Genomic DNA, 20,141 nt, shown 5'->3' with positions numbered 1-20,141 from the left:
GGAATCACAGGCAGGGAATCAGACGCAGGGAATCAGTGGTGGTGAATCAGAGATGGGGAATCAGAGGCGGGGAATCAGAGGCAAGGAATCAGACACGGGGAATCAGAGGCGGGGAATCAGAGCTGGGGAATCAGAGGCGGGGAATCAGAGTTGGGGAATCAGAGGTGGGGAATCAGATATGGGGAAACAGAGGTGGGGAATCAGAGGCGGTGAATCAGAGATGGGGAATCAGAGGCGGGGAATTAGAATCAGGGAATCAGACGCGGGTAATCAGAGGTGGGGAATCAGAGCTCGTGAATCAGAGATGGGGAATCAGAGGCAGGGAATCAGAGGCGGGGAATTAGAAGTGGGGAATCATAGGCCGGGAATCAGAGGCCGGGAATCAGATATGGGGAATCAGAGGTGGGCAAACTGAGGCGGGGAATCAGACGCGGAGAATCAGAGGTGGTTAATCACAGATGGGGAATCAGAGGCAGTGAATCAGAAGCAGGGAATCAGACGCGGGGAATCAGAAGTGGGGAATCATAACTGGGGAATCAGAGGCGGGGAATCAGAGTTGGGGAATCAGAGGCGGGGTATCAGATATGGGGAATCAGAGGCGGGGAATCAGAGGCGGGGAAACTGAGGCGGGGAATCAGATATGGGGAATCAGAGGTGGGGAATCAGAGGCGGTGAATCAGAGATGGGGAATCAGAGGCCGGGAATTAGAGTCAGGGAATCAGACGCGGGTAATCAGAGGTGGGGAATCAGCGCTGGGGAATCAGAGGCAGGGAATCAGAGTCGGGGAATCAGAGGCGGGGAATCAGAGATGGGGAATCAGAGGCGGGGAATCAGAGGCCGGGAATCAGAGGCCGGGAATCAGTAGTGGGGAATCAGAGGCCGGGAATTAGCGGTGGTGAATCAGAGATGGGGAATCAGAGGCGGGGATTCAGAGGCGGGGAATCAGACGCGGGGAATCAGAGTCGGGGAATCAGAGCTGGGGAATATGAGGCGGGAAATCTGAGTTTGGGAATCAGAGGTGGGGAATAAGATATGGGGAATCAGAGGCGGGGAATCAGAGGTGGGGCATCAGAGGCGGGAATCAGAATTGGGGAATCAGACATGGGGAATCATGAAGGGGAATCAGAGGCAGTGAATCAGAGATGGTGAATCAGAGGCGGGGAATCACAGGCAGGGAATCAGACGCAGGGAATCAGTGGTGATGAATCAGAGATGGGGAATCAGAGGCGGGGAATCAGAGGCAAGGAATCAGACACGGGGAATCAGAGGCGGGGAATCAGAGCTGGGGAATCAGAGGCGAGGAATCAGAGTTGGGGAATCAGAGGTGGGGAATCAGATATGGGGAAACAGAGGCGGGGAATCAGAAGTGGGGAAACAGAGGCAGGGAATCAGATATTGGGAATCAGAGGTGGGGAATCAGAGGCAGGGAATCAGATGTTGGGAATCAGAGCTGGGGAATCAGATATGGGAAATCAGAGATGGGGAATCAGAGGCAGGGAATCAGAGGCGGGGAATCAGAGGTGGGGAATCTGAGTCCGAGAATCAGAGATGGGGAATCAGAGGCGGGGAATCAGATATGGGGAATCAGAGGCGGGGAAACAGAGATGGCTTATCAGATATGGGGAATCAGAGGTGGGGAATCAGAGGCGGTGAATCAGAGATGTGGAATCAGAGGCGGGGAATCAGAGATGGGGAATCAGAGGCGGGGAGTCCGAGGCCGGGAATCAGAGGCCGGGAATCAGTAGTGGGGAATCAGAGGCCGGGAATTAGCGGTGGTGAATCAGACATGGGGAATCAGAGAAGGGGAATCAGAGGCAGTGAATCAGAGATGGTGAATCAGAGGCGGGGAATCACAGGCAGGGAATCAGACGCAGGGAATCAGTGGTGGTGAATCAGAGATGGGGAATCAGAGGCGGGGAAACTGAGGCGGGGAATCAGATGCGGAGAATCAGAGGTGGTTAATCACAGATGGGGAATCAGAGGCAGGGAATCAGAAGCAGGGAATCAGACACGGGGAATCAGAAGTGGGGAAACATAACTGGGGAATCAGAGGCGGGGAATCAGAGTTGGGGAATCAGAGGCGGGGTATCAGATATGGGGAATCAGAGGCGGGGAATCAGAGTCGGGGAAACTGAGGCGGGGAATCAGATATGGGGAATCAGAGGTGGGGAATCAGAGGCGGTGAATCAGAGATGGGGAATCAGAGGCCGGGAATTAGAGTCAGGGAATCAGACGCGGGTAATCAGAGGTGGGGAATCAGAGCTGGGGAATCAGAGGCAGGGAATCAGAGTCGGGGAATCAGAGGCCGGGAATCAGAGATGGGGAATCAGAGGCGGGGAATCAGAGGCCGGGAATCAGAGGCCGGGAATCAGTAGTGGGGAATCAGAGGCCGGGAATTAGCGGTGGTGAATCAGAGATGGGGAATCAGAGGCAGGGAATCAGATAGGGGAATCAGAGGCAGGGAATCAGATAGGGGAATCAGAGGCGGGGAATTAGTGGCAGGGAATCAGAGGCAGGGAATCAGAGGCGGGATATCAGAGGCAGGGAATCAGATGTGGGGAATCAGACATGGGGAATCAGAGGCAGGGAATCAGAGGCGGGGAATCAGAAGCGGGAATCAAAGGCCGGGAATGAGAGTTCGGGAATCAGAGGTGGGGAATCAGAGGCTGGGAATCAGATATGGGGAATCAGAGGCTGGGAATCAGAGGTGGGGAATCAGAGGCAGTGAATCAGAGATGGGAAATCAGAGGCGGGGAATCAGAGGCAGGGCATCAGACATGTGGAATCAGAGGCGGGGAATCAGAGCTGGGGAATCAGAGGCGGGGAATCAGAGTTGGGGAATCAGAGGTGGGGAATCAGATGGGGAAACAGAGGCGGGGAATCAGAGGCGGGGAAAGAGAGGCGGGGACTCAGATATTGGGAATCAGAGGTGGGGAATCAGAGGCAGGGAATCAGAATTTGGGAATCAGAGATGGGGAATCAGAGCTGGGGAATCAGAGGCGGGGAATCAGAATTTGGGAATCAGAGATGGGGATTCAGAGATGGGGAATCAGAGGCGCAGAATCAGACGTGGAGAATCAGAGGTGGTTAATCACAGATGGGGAATCAGAGGCAGGGAATCAGAAGCAGGGTATCAGACGCCGGGAATCAGAGGTGGGGAATCATAGCTGGGGAATCAGAGGCGGGGAATCAGAGTTGGGGAATCAGAGTTGGGGAATCCAAGGCGGGGTATCAGATATGGGGTATCAGACATGGGGAATCAGAGGCAGGGAATCAGAGGCGGGGAATCAGAAGCGGGAATCAAAGGCCGGGAATGAGAGGCCGGGAATCAGAGGTGGGGATTCAGAGTCCGGGAATAAGAGATGGGGAATCAGAGGCAGGGAATCAGATATGGGGAATCAGAGGCTGGGAATCAGAGGCGGGGAAACAGAGGTGGCTAATCAGATATGGGGAATCAGAGGTGGGGAATCAGAGGCAGTGAATCAGAGATGGGAAATCAGAGGCGGGGAATCAGAGGCAGGGCATCAGACACGTGGAATCAGAGGCGGGGAATCAGAGCTGGGGAATCAGAGGCGGGGAATCAGAGTTGGGGAATCAGAGGTGGGGAATCAGATATGGGGAAACAGAGGCGGGGAATCAGAGGCGGGGAAACAGAGGCGGGGAATCAGATATTGGGAATCAGAGGTGGGGAATCAGAGGCAGGGAATCAGAATTTGGGAATCAGAGATGGGGAATCAGAGCTGGGGAATCAGAGGAGGGGAATCAGAATTTGGGAATCAGAGATGGGGAATCAGAGATGGGGAATCAGAGGCGCGGAATCAGACGTGGAGAATCAGAGGTGGTTAATCACAGATGGGGAATCAGAGGCAGGGAATCAGAAGCAGGGAATCAGACGCGGGGAATCAGAGGTGGGGAATCATAGCTGGGGAATCAGAGGCGGGGAATCAGAGTTGGGGAATCAGAGTTGGGGAATCCGAGGCGGGGTATCAGATATGGGGAATCAGAGGTGGGGAATCAGAGGCGGTGAATCAGAGATGGGGAATCAGAGGCGGGGAATTAGAATCAGGGAATCAGACGCGGGTAATCAGAGGTGGGGAATCAGAGCTCGTGAATAAGAGATGGGGAATCAGAGGCAGGGAATCAGAGGCGGGGAATTAGAAGCGGGGAATCATAGGCCGGGAATCAGAGGCCGGGAATCAGATATGGGAAATCAGAGGCGGGGAAACTGAGGCGGGGAATCAGACGCGGAGAATCAGAGGTGGTTAATCACAGATGGGGAATCAGAGGCAGGGAATCAGAAGCAGGGAATCAGACGCGGGGAATCAGAAGTGGGGAATCATAACTGGGGAATCAGAGGCGGGGAATCAGAGTTGGGGAATCAGAGGCGGGGTATCAGATATGGGGAATCAGAGGCGGGGAATCAGAGGCGGGGAAACTGAGGCGGGGAATCAGATATGGGGAATCAGAGGTGGGGAATCAGAGGCGGTGAATCAGAGATGGGGAATCAGAGGCCGGGAATTAGAGTCAGGGAATCAGACGCGGGTAATCAGAGGTGGGGAATCAGAGCTGGGGAATCATGGCAGGGAATCAGAGTCGGGGAATCAGAGGCGGGGAATCAGAGATGGGGAATCAGAGGCGGGGAATCAGAGGCCGGGAATCAGAGGCCGGGAATCAGTAGTGGGGAATCAGAGGCCAGGAATTAGCGGTGGTGAATCAGAGATGGGGAATCAGAGGCGGGGATTCAGAGGCGGGGAATCAGACGCGGGGAATCAGAGGCGGGGAATCAGAGCTGGGGAATATGAGGCGGGAAATCTGAGTTTGGGAATCAGAGGCGGGGAATAAGATATGGGGAATCAGAGGCGGGGAATCAGAGGTGGGGCATCAGAGGCGGGAATCAGAATTGGGGAATCAGACATGGGGAATCATGAAGGGGAATCAGAGGCAGTGAATCAGAGATGGTGAATCAGAGGCGGGGAATCAGAGGCAGGGAATCAGCCGAAGGGAATCAGTGGTGGTGAATCAGAGATGGGGAATCAGAGGCGGGGAATCAGAGGCAAGGAATCAGACACGGGGAATCAGAGGCGGGGAATCAGAGCTGGGGAATCAGAGGCGGGGAATCAGAGTTGGGGAATCAGAGGTGGGGAATCAGATATGGGGAAACAGAGGTGGGGAATCAGAGGCGGTGAATCAGAGATGGGGAATCAGAGGCGGGGAATTAGAATCAGGGAATCAGACGCGGGTAATCAGAGGTGGGGAATCAGAGCTCGTGAATCAGAGATGGGGAATCAGGGGCAGGGAATCAGAGGCGGGGAATTAGAAGCGGGGAATCATAGGCCGGGAATCAGAGGCCGGGAATCAGATATGGGGAATCAGAGGTGGGCAAACTGAGGCGGGGAATCAGACGCGGAGAATCAGAGGTGGTTAATCACAGATGGGGAATCAGAGGCAGTGAATCAGAAGCAGGGAATCAGACGCGGGGAATCAGAAGTGGGGAATCATAACTGGGGAATCAGAGGCGGGGAATCAGAGTTGGGGAATCAGAGGCGGGGTATCAGATATGGGGAATCAGAGGCGGGGAATCAGAGGCGGGGAAACTGAGGCGGGGAATCAGATATGGGGAATCAGAGGTGGGGAATCAGAGGCGGTGAATCAGAGATGGGGAATCAGAGGCCGGGAATTAGAGTCAGGGAATCAGACGCGGGTAATCAGAGGTGGGGAATCAGAGCTGGGGAATCAGAGGCAGGGAATCAGAGTCGGGGAATCAGAGGCGGGGAATCAGAGATGGGGAATCAGAGGCGGGGAATCAGAGGCCGGGAATCAGAGGCCGGGAATCAGTAGTGGGGAATCAGAGGCCGGGAATTAGCGGTGGTGAATCAGAGATGGGGAATCAGAGGCGGGGATTCGGAGGCGGGGAATCAGACGCGGGGAATCAGAGGCGGGGAATCAGAGCTGGGGAATATGAGGCGGGAAATCTGAGTTTGGGAATCAGAGGCGGGGAATAAGATATGGGGAATCAGAGGCGGGGAATCAGAGGTGGGGCATCAGAGGCGGGAATCAGAATTGGGGAATCAGACATGGGGAATCATGAAGGGGAATCAGAGGCAGTGAATCAGAGATGGTGAATCAGAGGCGGGGAATCACAGGCAGGGAATCAGACGCAGGGAATCAGTGGTGATGAATCAGAGATGGGGAATCAGAGGCGGGGAATCAGAGGCAAGGAATCAGACACGGGGAATCAGAGGCGGGGAATCAGAGCTGGGGAATCAGAGGCGAGGAATCAGAGTTGGGGAATCAGAGGTGGGGAATCAGATATGGGGAAACAGAGGCGGGGAATCAGAAGTGGGGAAACAGAGGCAGGGAATCAGATATTGGGAATCAGAGGTGGGGAATCAGAGGCAGGGAATCAGATGTTGGGAATCAGAGCTGGGGAATCAGATATGGGAAATCAGAGATGGGGAATCAGAGGCAGGGAATCAGAGGCGGGGAATCAGAGGTGGGGAATCTGAGTCCGAGAATCAGAGATGGGGAATCAGAGGCGGGGAATCAGATATGGGGAATCAGAGGTGGGGAATCAGAGGCGGGGAAACAGAGATGGCTTATCAGATATGGGGAATCAGAGGTGGGGAATCAGAGGCGGTGAATCAGAGATGTGGAATCAGAGGCGGGGAATCAGAGATGGGGAATCAGAGGCGGGGAGTCCGAGGCCGGGAATCAGAGGCCGGGAATCAGTAGTGGGGAATCAGAGGCCGGGAATTAGCGGTGGTGAATCAGACATGGGGAATCAGAGAAGGGGAATCAGAGGCAGTGAATCAGAGATGGTGAATCAGAGGCGGGGAATCACAGGCAGGGAATCAGACGCAGGGAATCAGTGGTGGTGAATCAGAGATGGGGAATCAGAGGCGGGGAAACTGAGGCGGGGAATCAGATGCGGAGAATCAGAGGTGGTTAATCACAGATGGGGAATCAGAGGCAGGGAATCAGAAGCAGGGAATCAGACGCGGGGAATCAGAAGTGGGGAATCATAACTGGGGAATCAGAGGCGGGGAATCAGAGTTGGGGAATCAGAGGCGGGGTATCAGATATGGGGAATCAGAGGCGGGGAATCAGAGGCGGGGAAACTGAGGCGGGGAATCAGATATGGGGAATCAGAGGTGGGGAATCAGAGGCGGTGAATCAGAGATGGGGAATCAGAGGCCGGGAATTAGAGTCAGGGAATCAGACGCGGGTAATCAGAGGTGGGGAATCAGAGCTGGGGAATCAGAGGCAGGGAATCAGAGTCGGGGAATCAGAGGCCGGGAATCAGAGATGGGGAATCAGAGGCGGGGAATCAGAGGCCGGGAATCAGAGGCCGGGAATCAGTAGTGGGGAATCAGAGGCCGGGAATTAGCGGTGGTGAATCAGTGATGGGGAATCAGAGGCGGGGATTCAGAGGCGGGGAATCAGACGCGGGGAATCAGAGGCGGGGAATCAGAGCTGGGGAATCAGAGGCGGGGAATCAGAGTCGGGGAATCAGAGGCGGGGAATCAGAGATGGGGAATCAGAGGCTGGGAATCAGAGGCCGGGAATCAGAGGCCGGGAATCAGAATTGGGGAATCACACATGGGGAATCAGAGAAGGGGAATCAGAGGCAGTGAATCAGAGATGGTGAATCAGAGGCGGGGAATCACAGGCAGGGAATCAGACGCAGGGAATCAGTGGTGGTGAATCAGAGATGGGGAATCAGAGGCGGGGAATCAGAGGCAAGGAAACAGACACGGGGAATCAGAGGCGGGGAATCAGAGCTGGGAAATCAGAGGCGGGGAATCAGAGTTGGGGAATCAGAGGTGGGGAATCAGATATGGGGAAACAGAGGCGGGGAATCAGAAGTGGGGAAACAGAGGCAGGGAATCAGATATTGGGAATCAGAGGTGGGGAATCAGAGGCAGGGAATCAGATATTGGGAATCAGAGCTGGGGAATCAGATATGGGAAATCAGAGATGGGGAATCAGAAGCAGGGAATCAGAGGCGGGGAATCAGAGGTGGGGAATCTGAGTCCGGGAATCAGAGATGGGGAATCAGAGGCGGGGAATCAGATATGGGGAATCAGAGGTGGGGAATCAGAGGCGGGAAACAGAGATGGCTTATCAGATATGGGGAATCAGAGGTGGGGAATCAGAGGTGGTGAATCAGAAATGTGGAATCAGAGGCGGGGAATCAGAGGCAGGGAATCAGACACGGGGAATCAGAGGCGGGGAATCAGAGCTGGGGAATCAGAGGCGGGGAATCAGAGTTGGGGAATCAGAGGTGGGTAATCAGATATGGGGAAACAGAGGCGGGGAATCAGAGGTGGGGAATCAGAGGCAGAGAATCAGATGTGGGGAATCAGAGCTGGGGAATCAGAGGCGGGGAATCTGAGTTTGGGAATCAGAGGCGGGGAATCAGATATGGGCAATCAGAGGAGGGGAATCAGAGGTTGGGCATCAGAGGCGGGAATCAGAATTGGGGAATCAGACATGGGGAATCAGAGAAGGGAATCAACGGCAGTGAATCAGAGATGGTGAATCAGAGGCGGGGAATCACAGGCAGGGAATCAGACGCGGGGAATCAGTGGTGGTGAATCCAAGATGGGGAATCAGAGGCGGGGAATCAGAGGCAGGGAATTAGCCACGGGGAATCAGAGGTGGGGAATCAGAGCTGAGGAATCAGAGGCGGGGAATCAGAGTTGGGGAATCAGAGGCAGGGAATCAGATATGGGGCATCAGAGGCAGGGAATCAGATAGGGTAATCAGAGGCGGGGAATTAGTGGCAGGGAATCAGAGGCGGGGAATCAGAGGCGGGATATCAGAGGCAGGGAATCAGATGTGGGGAATCAGACATGGGGAATCAAAGGCAGGGAATCAGAGGCAGGGAATCTGAAGCGGGAATCAAAGGCCGGGAATGAGAGGCCGGGAATCAGAGGTGGGGATTCAGAGTCCGGGAATCAGAGATGGGGAATCAGAGGCTGGGAATCAGATATGGGGAATCAGAGGCTGGGAATCAGAGGCGGGGAAACAGAGGTGGCTAATCAGATATGGGGAATCAGAGGTGGGGAATCAGAGGCAGTGAATCAGAGATGGGAAATCAGAGGCGGGGAATCAGAGGCAGGGCATCAGACAAGTGGAATCAGAGGCGGGGAATCAGAGCTGGGGAATCAGAGGCGGGGAATCAGAGTTGGGGAATCAGAGTTGGGGAATCAGACATGGGGAAACAGAGGCGGGGAATCAGAGGCGGGGAAACCGAGGCGGGGAATCAGATATTGGGAATCAGAGGTGGGGAATCAGAGGCAGGGAATCAGAATTTGGGAATCAGAGATGGGGAATCAGAACTGGGGAATCAGAGGCGGGGAATCAGAATTTGGGAATCAGAGATGGGGAATCAGAGTTGGGGAATCAGAGGCGTGGAATCAGACGTGGAGAATCAGAGGTGGTTAATCACAGATGGGGATTCAGAGGCAGGGAATCAGAAGCAGGGAATCAGACGCGGAGAATCAGAGGCGGGGAATCAGAGCTGAGGAATCAGATGCGGGGAATCAGAGTTGGGGAATCAGAGGTGGGGTATCAGATATGGAGAATCAGAGGCGGGGAATCAGAGGCGGGGAAAGAGAGGAGGGGTATCAGATATGGGGAACCAGAGGTGGGGAATCGGAGGGCGGGAATCAGAGATCCGGAATCAGAGGCAGGGAATCAGATATGGGGAATCAGAGGCGGGGAATCAGAGGCAGGGAATCAGATGTGGGGAATCAGAGATGGGGAATCAGAGGCAGGGAATCAGAGGCGGGGAATCAGAAGCGGGGAATCATATTCCGGGAATCAGAGGCTGGGAATCAGAGGTGGGGAATCTGAGTCCGGGAATCAGAGATGGGGAATCAGAGGCGGGGAATCAGATATGGGGAATCAGAGGCGGGGAATCAGAGGCGGGGTAACAGAGATGGCTTATCAGATATGGGGAATCTGAGGTGGTGAATCAGAGGCGGTGAATCAGAGATGGGGAATCAGAGGCGGGGAATCAGAGGCAGGGAATCAGACACGGGGAATCAGAGGCGGAGAATCAGAGCTGGGGAATCAGAGGCGGGGAATCAGAGTTGGGGAATCAGAGGTGGGGAATCACATATGGGGAAACAGAGGCGGGGAATCAGAGGTGGGGAAACAGAGGCAGGGAATCAGATATTGGGAATCAGAGGTGGGGAATCAGAGGCAGGGAATCAGATGTGGGGAATCAGAGCTGGGGAATCAGAGGTGGGGAATCTGAGTTTGGGAATCAGAGTCGGGGAATAAGATATAGGGAATCAGAGGCGGGGAATCAGATATGGGCAATCAGTGGAGGGGAATCAGAGGTGGGGCATCAGAGGCGGGAATCAGAATTGGGGAATCAGACATGGGGAATCAGAGAAGGGGAATCAGAGGCAGTGAATCAGAGATGGTGAATCAGAGGCGGGGAATCACAGGCAGGGAATCAGACGCAGGGAATCAGTGGTGGTGAATACAAGATGGGGAATCAGAGGCGGGGAATCAGAGGCAGGGAATTAGACACGGGGAATCAGAGGTGGGGAATCAGAGCTGAGGAATCAGAGGCGGGGAATCAGAGTTGGGGAATCAGAGGCAGGGAATCAGATATGGTGCATCAGAGGCAGGGAATCAGATATGGGGAATCAGAGGCGGGGAATTAGTGGCATGGAATCAGAGGCGGGGAATCAGAGGCGGGGTATCAGAGGCAGGGAATCAGATGTGGGGATCAGACATGGGGAATCAGAGGCAGGGAATCAGTGGCGGGGAATTACAAGCGGGGAATCATAGGCCGGAAATCAGAGGCCGGGAATCAGATATGGGGAATCAGAGGCGGGGAAACTGAGGCGGGGAATCAGACGCGGAGAATCAGAGGTGGTTAATCACAGATGGGGAATCAGAGGCAGGGAATCAGAAGCAGGGAATCAGACGCGGGGAATCAGAGTTGGGGAATCAGAGGCGGGTATCAGATATGGGGAATCAGAGGCGGGGAATCAGAGGCGGGGAAACTGAGGCGGGGAATCAGATATGGGGAATCAGAGGTGGGGAATCAGAGGCTGTGAATCAGAGATGGGGAATCAGAGGCCGGGAATTAGAGTCAGGGAATCAGACGCGGGTAATCAGAGGTGGGGAATCAGAGCTGGGGAATCAGAGGCGGGGAATCAGAGTCGGGGAATGAGAGGCGGGGAATCAGAGATGGGGAATCAGAGGCGGGGAATCAGTGGCCGGGAATCAGAGGCCGGGAATCAGTTGTGGGGAATCAGAGGCCGGGATTTAGCGGTGGTGGATCAGAGATGGGGAATCAGAGGCGGGGATTCAGAGGCGGGGAATCAGACGCGGGAAATCAGAGGCGGGGAATCAGAGCTGGGGAATCAGAGGCGGGGAATCTGAGTTTGGGAATCAGAGGCGGGGAATAAGATATGGGGAATCAGAGGCGGGGAATCAGATATGGGGAATCAGAGGAGGGGAATCAGAGGTGGGGCATCAGAGGCGGGAATCAGAATTGGGGAATCAAACATGGGGAATCAGAGAAGGGGAATCAGAGGCAGTGAATCAGAGATGGTGAATCAGAGGCGGGGAATCACAGGCAGGGAATCAGACGCAGGGAATCAGTGGTGGTGAATAAGAGATGGGGAATCAGAGGCGGGGAATCAGAGGCAAGGAATCAGACACGGGGAATCAGAGGCGGGGAATCTGAGCTGGGGAATCAGAGGCGGGGAATCAGAGTTGGGGAATCGGAGGTGGTGAATCAGATATGGGGAAACAGAGGCGGGGAATCAGAAGTGGGGAAACAGAGGCAGGGAATCAGATATTGGGAATCAGAGGTGGGGAATCAGAGGCAGGGAATCAGATGTTGGGAATCAAAGCTGGGGAATCATATATGGGGAATCAGAGATTGGGAATCAGAGGCAGGGAATCAGTGGCGGGGAATCAGAGGTGGGGAATCTGAGTCCGGGAATCAGAGATGGGGAATCAGAGGCGGGGAATCAGATATGGGGAATCAGAGGTGGGGAATCAGAGGCGGGGAAACAGAGATGGCTTATCAGATATGGGGAATCAGAGGTGGGGAATCAGAGGCGGTGAATCAGAGATGTTGAATCAGAGGCGGGGAATCAGAGGCAGGGAATCAGACACGGGGAATCAGAGGCGGGAATCAGAGCTGGGGAATCAGAGGCGTGGAATCAGAGTTGGGGAATCAGAGGCGGGTAATCAGATATGGGGAAACAGAGGCGGGGAATCAGAGGTGGGGAATCAGAGGCAGAGAATCAGATGTGGGGAATCAGAGCTGGGGAATCAGAGGCGGGGAATCTGAGTTTGGGAATCAGAGGCGGAGAATAAGATATGGGGAATCAGAGGCGGGGAATCAGATATGGGCAATCAGAGGAGGGGAATCAGAGGTTGGGCATCAGAGGCGGGAATCAGAATTGGGGAATCAGACATGGGGAATCAGAGAAGGGGAATCAGAGGCAGTGAATCAGAGATGGTGAATCAGAGGCGGGGAATCAGAGGCAGGGAATCAGACGCAGGGAATCAGTGGTGGTGAATCCAAGATGGGGAATCAGAGGCGGGGAATCAGAGGCAGGGAATTAGACACGGGGAATCAGAGGTGGGGAATCAGAGCTGAGGAATCAGAGGCGGGGAAGCAGAGGCTGGGAATCTGATATGGGGCATCAGAGGCAGGGAATCAGATAGGGGAATCAGAGGCGGGGAATTAGTGGCAGGGAATCAGAGGCGGGGAATCAGAGGCGGGATATCAGAGGCAGGGAATCAGATGTGGGGAATCAGACATGGGGAATCAGAGGCAGGGAATCAGAGGCGGGGAATCAGAGGAGGGGAATCAGAGGTTGGGCATCAGAGGCGGGAATCAGAATTGGGGAATCAGACATGGGGAATCAGAGAAGGGGAATCAGAGGCAGTGAATCAGAGATGGTGAATCAGAGGCGGGGAATCACAGGCAGGGAATCAGACGCAGGGAATCAGTGGTGGTGAATCCAAGATGGGGAATCAGAGGCGGGGAATCAGAGGCAGGGAATTAGACACGGGGAATCAGAGGTGGGGAATCAGAGCTGAGGAATCAGAGGCGGGGAATCAGAGTTGGGGAATCAGAGGCTGGGAATCAGATATGGGGCATCAGAGGCAGGGAATCAGATAGGGGAATCAGAGGCGGGGAATCACAGGCAGGGAATCAGACGCAGGGAATCAGTGGTGGTGAATCAGAGATGGGGAATCAGAGGCGGGGAATCAGAGGCAGGGTATCAGACGCGGGGAATCAGAGGCGGGGAATCAGAGCTGAGGAATCAGAGGCGGGGAATCAGAGTTGGGGAATCAGAGGCGGGGAATCAGATATGGGGAATCAGAGGCGGGGAATCAGAGGCGGGGAAACAGAGGAGGGATATCAGATATGGGGAACCAGAGGTGGGGAATCGGAGGGCGGGAATCCGAGATGGCGAATCAGAGGCATGGAATCAGATATGGGGAATCAGAGATGGGGAATCAGAGGCAGGGAATCAGAGGCGGGGAATCAGAAGCGGAGAATCATATTCCGGGAATCAGAGTCTGGGAATCAGAGGTGGGGAATCTGAGTCCGGGAATCAGAGATGGGGAATCAGAGGTGGGGAATCAGATATGGGGAATCAGAGGCGGGGAATCAGAGGCGGGGAAACAAAGATGGCTTATCAGATATGGGGAATCAGAGGTGGTGAATCAGAGGCGGTGAATCAGAGATGGGGAATCAGAGGCGGGGAATCAGAGGCAGGGAATCAGACACGGGGAATCAGAGGCGGGGAATCAGAGCTGGGGAATCAGAGGCGGGGAATCAGAGTTGGGGAATCAGAGGTGGGGAATCAGATATGGGGAAACAGAAGCGGGGAATCAGAGGCGGGGAAACAGAGGAGGGGAATCAGATATTGGGAGTCAGAGGTGGGGAATCAGAGGCAGGGAATCAGAATTTGGGAATATGAGATGGGGAATCAGAGCTGGGGAATCAGAGGCGGGGAATGAGAATTTGGGAATCAGAGATGGGGAATCAGAGATGGGGAATCAGAGGTGCGGAATCAGACGTGGAGAATCAGAGGTGGTTAATCACAGATGGGGAATCAGAGGCAGGGAATCAGAAGCAGGGAATCAGACGCGGGGAATCAGAGGTGGGGAATCATAGCTGGGGAATCAGAGGCGGGGAATCAGAGTTGGGGAATCAGAGTTGGGGAATCCGAGGCGGGGTATCAGATATGGGGAATCAGAGGTGGGGAATCAGAGGTGGTGAATCGGAGATGGGGAATCAGAGGCGGGGAATTAGAATCAGGGAACCAGACGCGGGTAATCAGAGGTGGGGAATCAGAGCTGGTGAATCAGAGATGGTGAATCATAGGCGGGGAATCACAGGCAGGGAATCAGACGCAGGGAATCAGTGGTGGTGAATCAGAGATGGGGAATCAGAGGCGGGGAATCAGAGGCAGGGAATCAGACACGGGGAATCAGAGGCGGGGAATCAGAGCTGAAGAATCAGAGGCGGGGAATCAGAGTTGGGGAATCAGAGGCGGGGAATCTGAGTTTGGGAATCAGAGGCGGAGAATAAGATATGGGGAATCAGAGGCGGGGAATCAGATATGGGCAATCAGAGGAGGGGAATCAGAGGTTGGGCATCAGAGGCGGGAATCAGAATTGGGGAATCAGACATGGGGAATCAGAGAAGGGGAATCAGAGCCAGTGAATCAGAGATGGTGAATCAGAGGCGGGGAATCACAGGCAGGGAATCAGACGCAGGGAATCAGTGGTGGTGAATCCAAGATGGGGAATCAGAGGCGGGGAATCAGAGGCAGGGAATTAGACACGGGGAATCAGAGGTGGGGAATCAGAGCTGAGGAATCAGAGGCGGGGAAGCAGAGGCTGGGAATCTGATATGGGGCATCAGAGGCAGGGAATCAGATAGGGGAATCAGAGGCGGGGAATTAGTGGCAGGGAATCAGAGGCGGGGAATCAGAGGCGGGATATCAGAGGCAGGGAATCAGATGTGGGGAATCAGACATGGGGAATCAGAGGCAGGGAATCGGAGGCGGGGAATCAGAGGAGGGGAATCAGAGGTTGGGCATCAGAGGCGGGAATCAGAATTGGGGAATCAGACATGGGGAATCAGAGAAGGGGAATCAGAGGCAGTGAATCAGAGATGGTGAATCAGAGGCGGGGAATCACAGGCAGGGAATCAGACGCAGGGAATCAGTGGTGGTGAATCCAAGATGGGGAATCAGAGGCGGGGAATCAGAGGCAGGGAATTAGACACGGGGAATCAGAGGTGGGGAATCAGAGCTGAGGAATCAGAGGCGGGGAATCAGAGTTGGGGAATCAGAGGCTGGGAATCAGATATGGGGCATCAGAGGCAGGGAATCAGATAGGGGAATCAGAGGCGGGGAATCACAGGCAGGGAATCAGACGCAGGGAATCAGTGGTGGTGAATCAGAGATGGGGAATCAGAGGCGGGGAATCAGAGGCAGGGAATCAGACGCGGGGAATCAGAGGCGGGGAATCAGAGCTGAGGAATCAGAGGCGGGGAATCAGAGTTGGGGAATCAGAGGCGGGGAATCAGATATGGGGAATCAGAGGCGGGGAATCAGAGGCGGGGAAACAGAGGAGGGATATCAGATATGGGGAAACAGAGGTGGGGAATCGGAGGGCGGGAATCCGAGATGGCGAATCAGAGGCAGGGAATCAGATATGGGGAATCAGAGATGGGGAATCAGAGGCAGGGAATCAGAGGCGGGGAATCAGAAGCGGAGAATCATATTCCGGGAATCAGAGTCTGGGAATCAGAGGTGGGGAATCTGAGTCCGGGAATCAGAGATGGGGAATCAGAGGTGGGGAATCAGATATGGGGAATCAGAGGCGGGGAATCAGAGGCGGGGAAACAAAGATGTCTTATCAGATATGGGGAATCAGAGGTGGTGAATCAGAGGCGGTGAATCAGAGATGGGGAATCAGAGGCGGGGAATCAGAGGCAGGGAATCAGACACGGGGAATCAGAGGCGGGGAATCAGAGCTGGGGAATCAGAGGCGGGGAATCAGAGTTGGGGAATCAGAGGTGTGGAATCAGATATGGGGAAACAGAAGCGGGGAATCAGAGGCGGGGAAACAGAGGAGGGGAATCAGATATTGGGAATCAGAGGTGGGGAATCAGAGGCAGGGAATCAGAATTTGGGAATATGAGATGGGGAATCAGAGCTGGGGAATCAGAGGCGGGGAATCAGAATTTGGGAATCAGAGATGGGGAATCAGAGATGGGGAATCAGAGGTGCGGAATCAGACGTGGAGAATCAGAGGTGGTTAATCACAGATGGGGAATCAGAGGCAGGGAATCAGAAGCAGGTAATCAGACGCGGGGAATCAGAGGTGGGGAATCATAGCTGGGGAATCAGAGGCGGGGAATCAGAGTTGGGGAATCAGAGTTGGGGAATCCGAGGCGGGGTATCAGATATGGGGAATCAGAGGTGGGGAATCAGAGGTGGTGAATCAGAGATGGGGAATCAGAGGCGGGGAATTAGAATCAGGGAATCAGACGCGGGTAATCAGAGGTGGGGAATCAGAGCTGGTGAATCAGAGATGGTGAATCATAGGCGGGGAATCACAGGCAGGGAATCAGACGCTGGGAATCAGTGGTGGTGAATCAGAGATGGGGAATCAGAGGCGGGGAATCAGAGGCAGGGAATCAGACACGGGGAATCAGAGGCGGGGAATCAGAGCTGAAGAATCAGAGGCGGGGAATCAGAGTTGGGGAATCAGAGGCGGGGAATCAGATATGGGGAATCAGAGGTGGGGAATCAGAGTTGGGGAAACAGAGGAGGGATATCAGATATGGGGAACCAGAGGTGGGGAATCGGAGGGCGGGAATCCGAGATGGCGAATCAGAGGCAGGGAATCAGATATGGGGAATCAGAGATGGGGAATCAGAGGCAGGGAATCAGAGGCGGGGAATCAGAAGCGGGGAATCATATTCCGGGAATCAGAGTCTAGGAATCAGAGGTGGGGAATCTGAGTCCTGGAATCGGAGATGGGGAATCAGAGATGGGGAATCAGATATGGGGAATCAGAGGCGGGGAATCAGAGGCGGGGAAACAAAGATGGCTTATCAGATATGGGGAATCAGAGGTGGTGAATCAGAGGCGGTGAATCAGAGATGGGGAATCAGAGGCGGGGAATCAGAGGCAGGGAATCAGACACGGGGAATCAGAGGCGGGGAATCAGAGCTGGGGAATCAGAGGCGGGGAATCAGAGTTGGGCAATCAGAGGTGGGGAATCAGATATGGGGAAACAGAGGCGGGGAATCAGAGGTGGGGAAACAGAGGCAGGGAATCAGATATTGGGAATCAGAGGTGGGGAATCAGAAGCAAGGAATCAGATGTGGGGGATCAGAGCTGGGGATCAGAGGCGGGGCATCTGAGTTTGGGAATAAGAGGCGGGGAATAAGATATGGGGAATCAGAGAAGGGGAATCAGAGGCAGTGAATCAGAGATGGTGAATCAGAGGCGGGGAATCACAGGCAGGGAATCAGACGCAGGGAATCAGTGGTGGTGAATCCAAGATGGGGAATCAGAGGCGGGGAATCAGAGGCAGGGAATTAGACACGGGGAATCAGAGGTGGGGAATCAGAGCTGAGGAATCAGAGGCAGGGAATCAGATATGGGGCATCTGAGGCAGGGAATCAGATATGGGGAATCAGAGGCGGGGAATTAGTGGCAGGGAATCAGAGGCGGGGAATCAGAGGTGGGGTATCAGAGGCAGGGAATCAGATGTGGGGAATCAGACATGGGGAATCGGAGGCAGGGAATCAGAGGCGGGGAATCAGAAGCGGGGAATCATAGGCCGGGAATCAGAGGCAGGGAATCAGAGGTGGGGAATCAGAGTACGGGAATCAGAGATGGGGAATCAGAGGCGGGGAATCAGATATGGGGAATCAGAGGCGGGAATCAGAGGCTGAGAAACAGAGGTGGCTAATCAGATATGGGGAATCAGAGGTGGGGAATCAGAGGCAGTGAATCAGAGATGGGGAATCAGAGGCAGGGAATCAGAGGCGGGGAATCAGAAGCGGGGAATCATTGGCCGGGAATCAGAGGCTGTGAATCAGAGGTGGGGAATGTGAGTCCGTGAATCAGAGATGGGGAATCAGAGGTGGGGAATCAGATAAGGGGAATCAGAGGCGGGGAATCAGAGGCGGGGAAACAGAGGTGGCTAATTAGATATGGGGAATCAGAGGTGGGGAATCAGAGGCGGTGAATCAGAGATGGGGAATCAGAGGCGGGGAATCAGAGGCAGGGAATCAGACACGGGGAATCAAAGGCGGGGAATCAGAGCTGGGGAATCAGATGCGGGGAATCAGAGTTGAGGAATCAGAGGTGGGGAATCAGATATGGGGAAACAGAGGCGGGGAATCAGAGGCGGGGAAACAGAGGCGGGGAATCAGATATTGGGAATCAGAGTTGGGGAATCAGAGGCAGGGAATCAGTATTTGGGAATCAGAGACGGGGAATCAGAGATGGGGAATCAGAGGCGGGGAAACAGACGCGGAGAATCAAAGGTGGTTAATCACAGATGGGGAAAAAGAGGCAGGGAATCAGAAGCAGGGATTCAGACGCGGGGGATCAGAGGCGGGGAATCATAGCTGGGGAATCAGAGGCGGGGATTCAGAGTTGGGGAATCAGAGGCGGGGTATCAGATATGGGGAATCAGAGGCGGGGAATCAGAGGCGGGGAATCAGATATGGGGAATCAGAGGTGGGTAATCAGAGGCGGTGAATGAGAGATGGGGAATCAGAGGCCGGGAATTAGAGTCAGGGAATCAGATGCGGGTAATCAGAGGTGGGGAATCAGTGCTGGGGAATCAGAGGCGGGGAATCAGAGTCAGGGAATCAGAGGTGGGGAATTAGCGGTGGTGAATCAGAGATGGGGAATCAGAGGCAGGGATTCAGAGGCGGGGAATCAGACGCGGGGAATCTGAGGCGGGGTATCAGAGCTGGGGAATCAGAGGCGGTGAATCAGAGATGTTGAATCAGAGGCGGGGAATCAGAGGCAGGGAATCAGACACGGGGAATCAGAGGCGGGGAATCAGAGCTGGGGAATCAGAGGCGGGGAATCAGAGTTGGGGAATCAGAGGCGGGTAATCAGATATGGGGAAACAGAGGCGGGGAATCATAGGTGGGGAATCAGAGGCAGAGAATCAGATGTGGGGAATCAGAGCTGGGGAATCAGAGGCGGGGAATCTGAGTTTGGGAATCAGAGGCGGAGAATAAGATATGGGGAATCAGAGGCCGGGAATCAGATATGGGCAATCAGAGGAGGGGAATCAGAGGTTGGGCATCAGAGGCGGGAATCAGAATTGGGGAATCAGACATGGGGAATCAGAGAAGGGGAATCAGAGGCAGTGAATCAGAGATGGTGAATCAGAGGCGGGGAATCACAGGCAGGGAATCAGACGCAGGGAATCAGTGGTGGTGAATCCAAGATGGGGAATCAGAGGCGTGGAATCAGAGGCAGGGAATTAGACACGGGGAATCAGAGGTGGGGAATCAGAGCTGAGGAATCAGAGGCGGGGAATCAGAGGCTGGGAATCAGATATGGGGCATCAGAGGCAGCGAATCAGATAGGGGAATCAGAGGCGGGGAATTAGTGGCAGGGAATCAGAGGCGGGGAATCAGAGGCGGGATATCAGAGGCAGGGAATCAGATGTGGGGAATCAGACATGGGGAATCAGAGGCAGGGAATCAGAGGCGGGGAATCAGAGGAGGGGAATCAGAGGTTGGGCATCAGAGGCGGGAATCAGAATTGGGGAATCAGACATGGGGAATCAGAGAAGGGGAATCAGAGGCAGTGAATCAGAGATGGTGAATCAGAGGCGGGGAATCACAGGCAGGGAATCAGACGCAGGGAATCAGTGGTGGTGAATCCAAGATGGGGAATCAGAGGCGGGGAATCAGAGGCAGGGAATTAGACACGGGGAATCAGAGGTGGGGAATCAGAGCTGAGGAATCAGAGGCGGGGAATCAGAGTTGGGGAATCAGAGGCTGGGAATCAGATATGGGGCATCAGAGGCAGGGAATCAGATAGGGGAATCAGAGGCGGGGAATCACAGGCAGGGAA

This window comes from Narcine bancroftii, chromosome 1 (genome assembly GCF_036971445.1).
Source record: "Narcine bancroftii isolate sNarBan1 chromosome 1, sNarBan1.hap1, whole genome shotgun sequence".
Classification (NCBI taxonomy): domain Eukaryota; kingdom Metazoa; phylum Chordata; class Chondrichthyes; order Torpediniformes; family Narcinidae; genus Narcine; species Narcine bancroftii.
Note: the sequence above shows the minus strand (reverse complement) of the source record.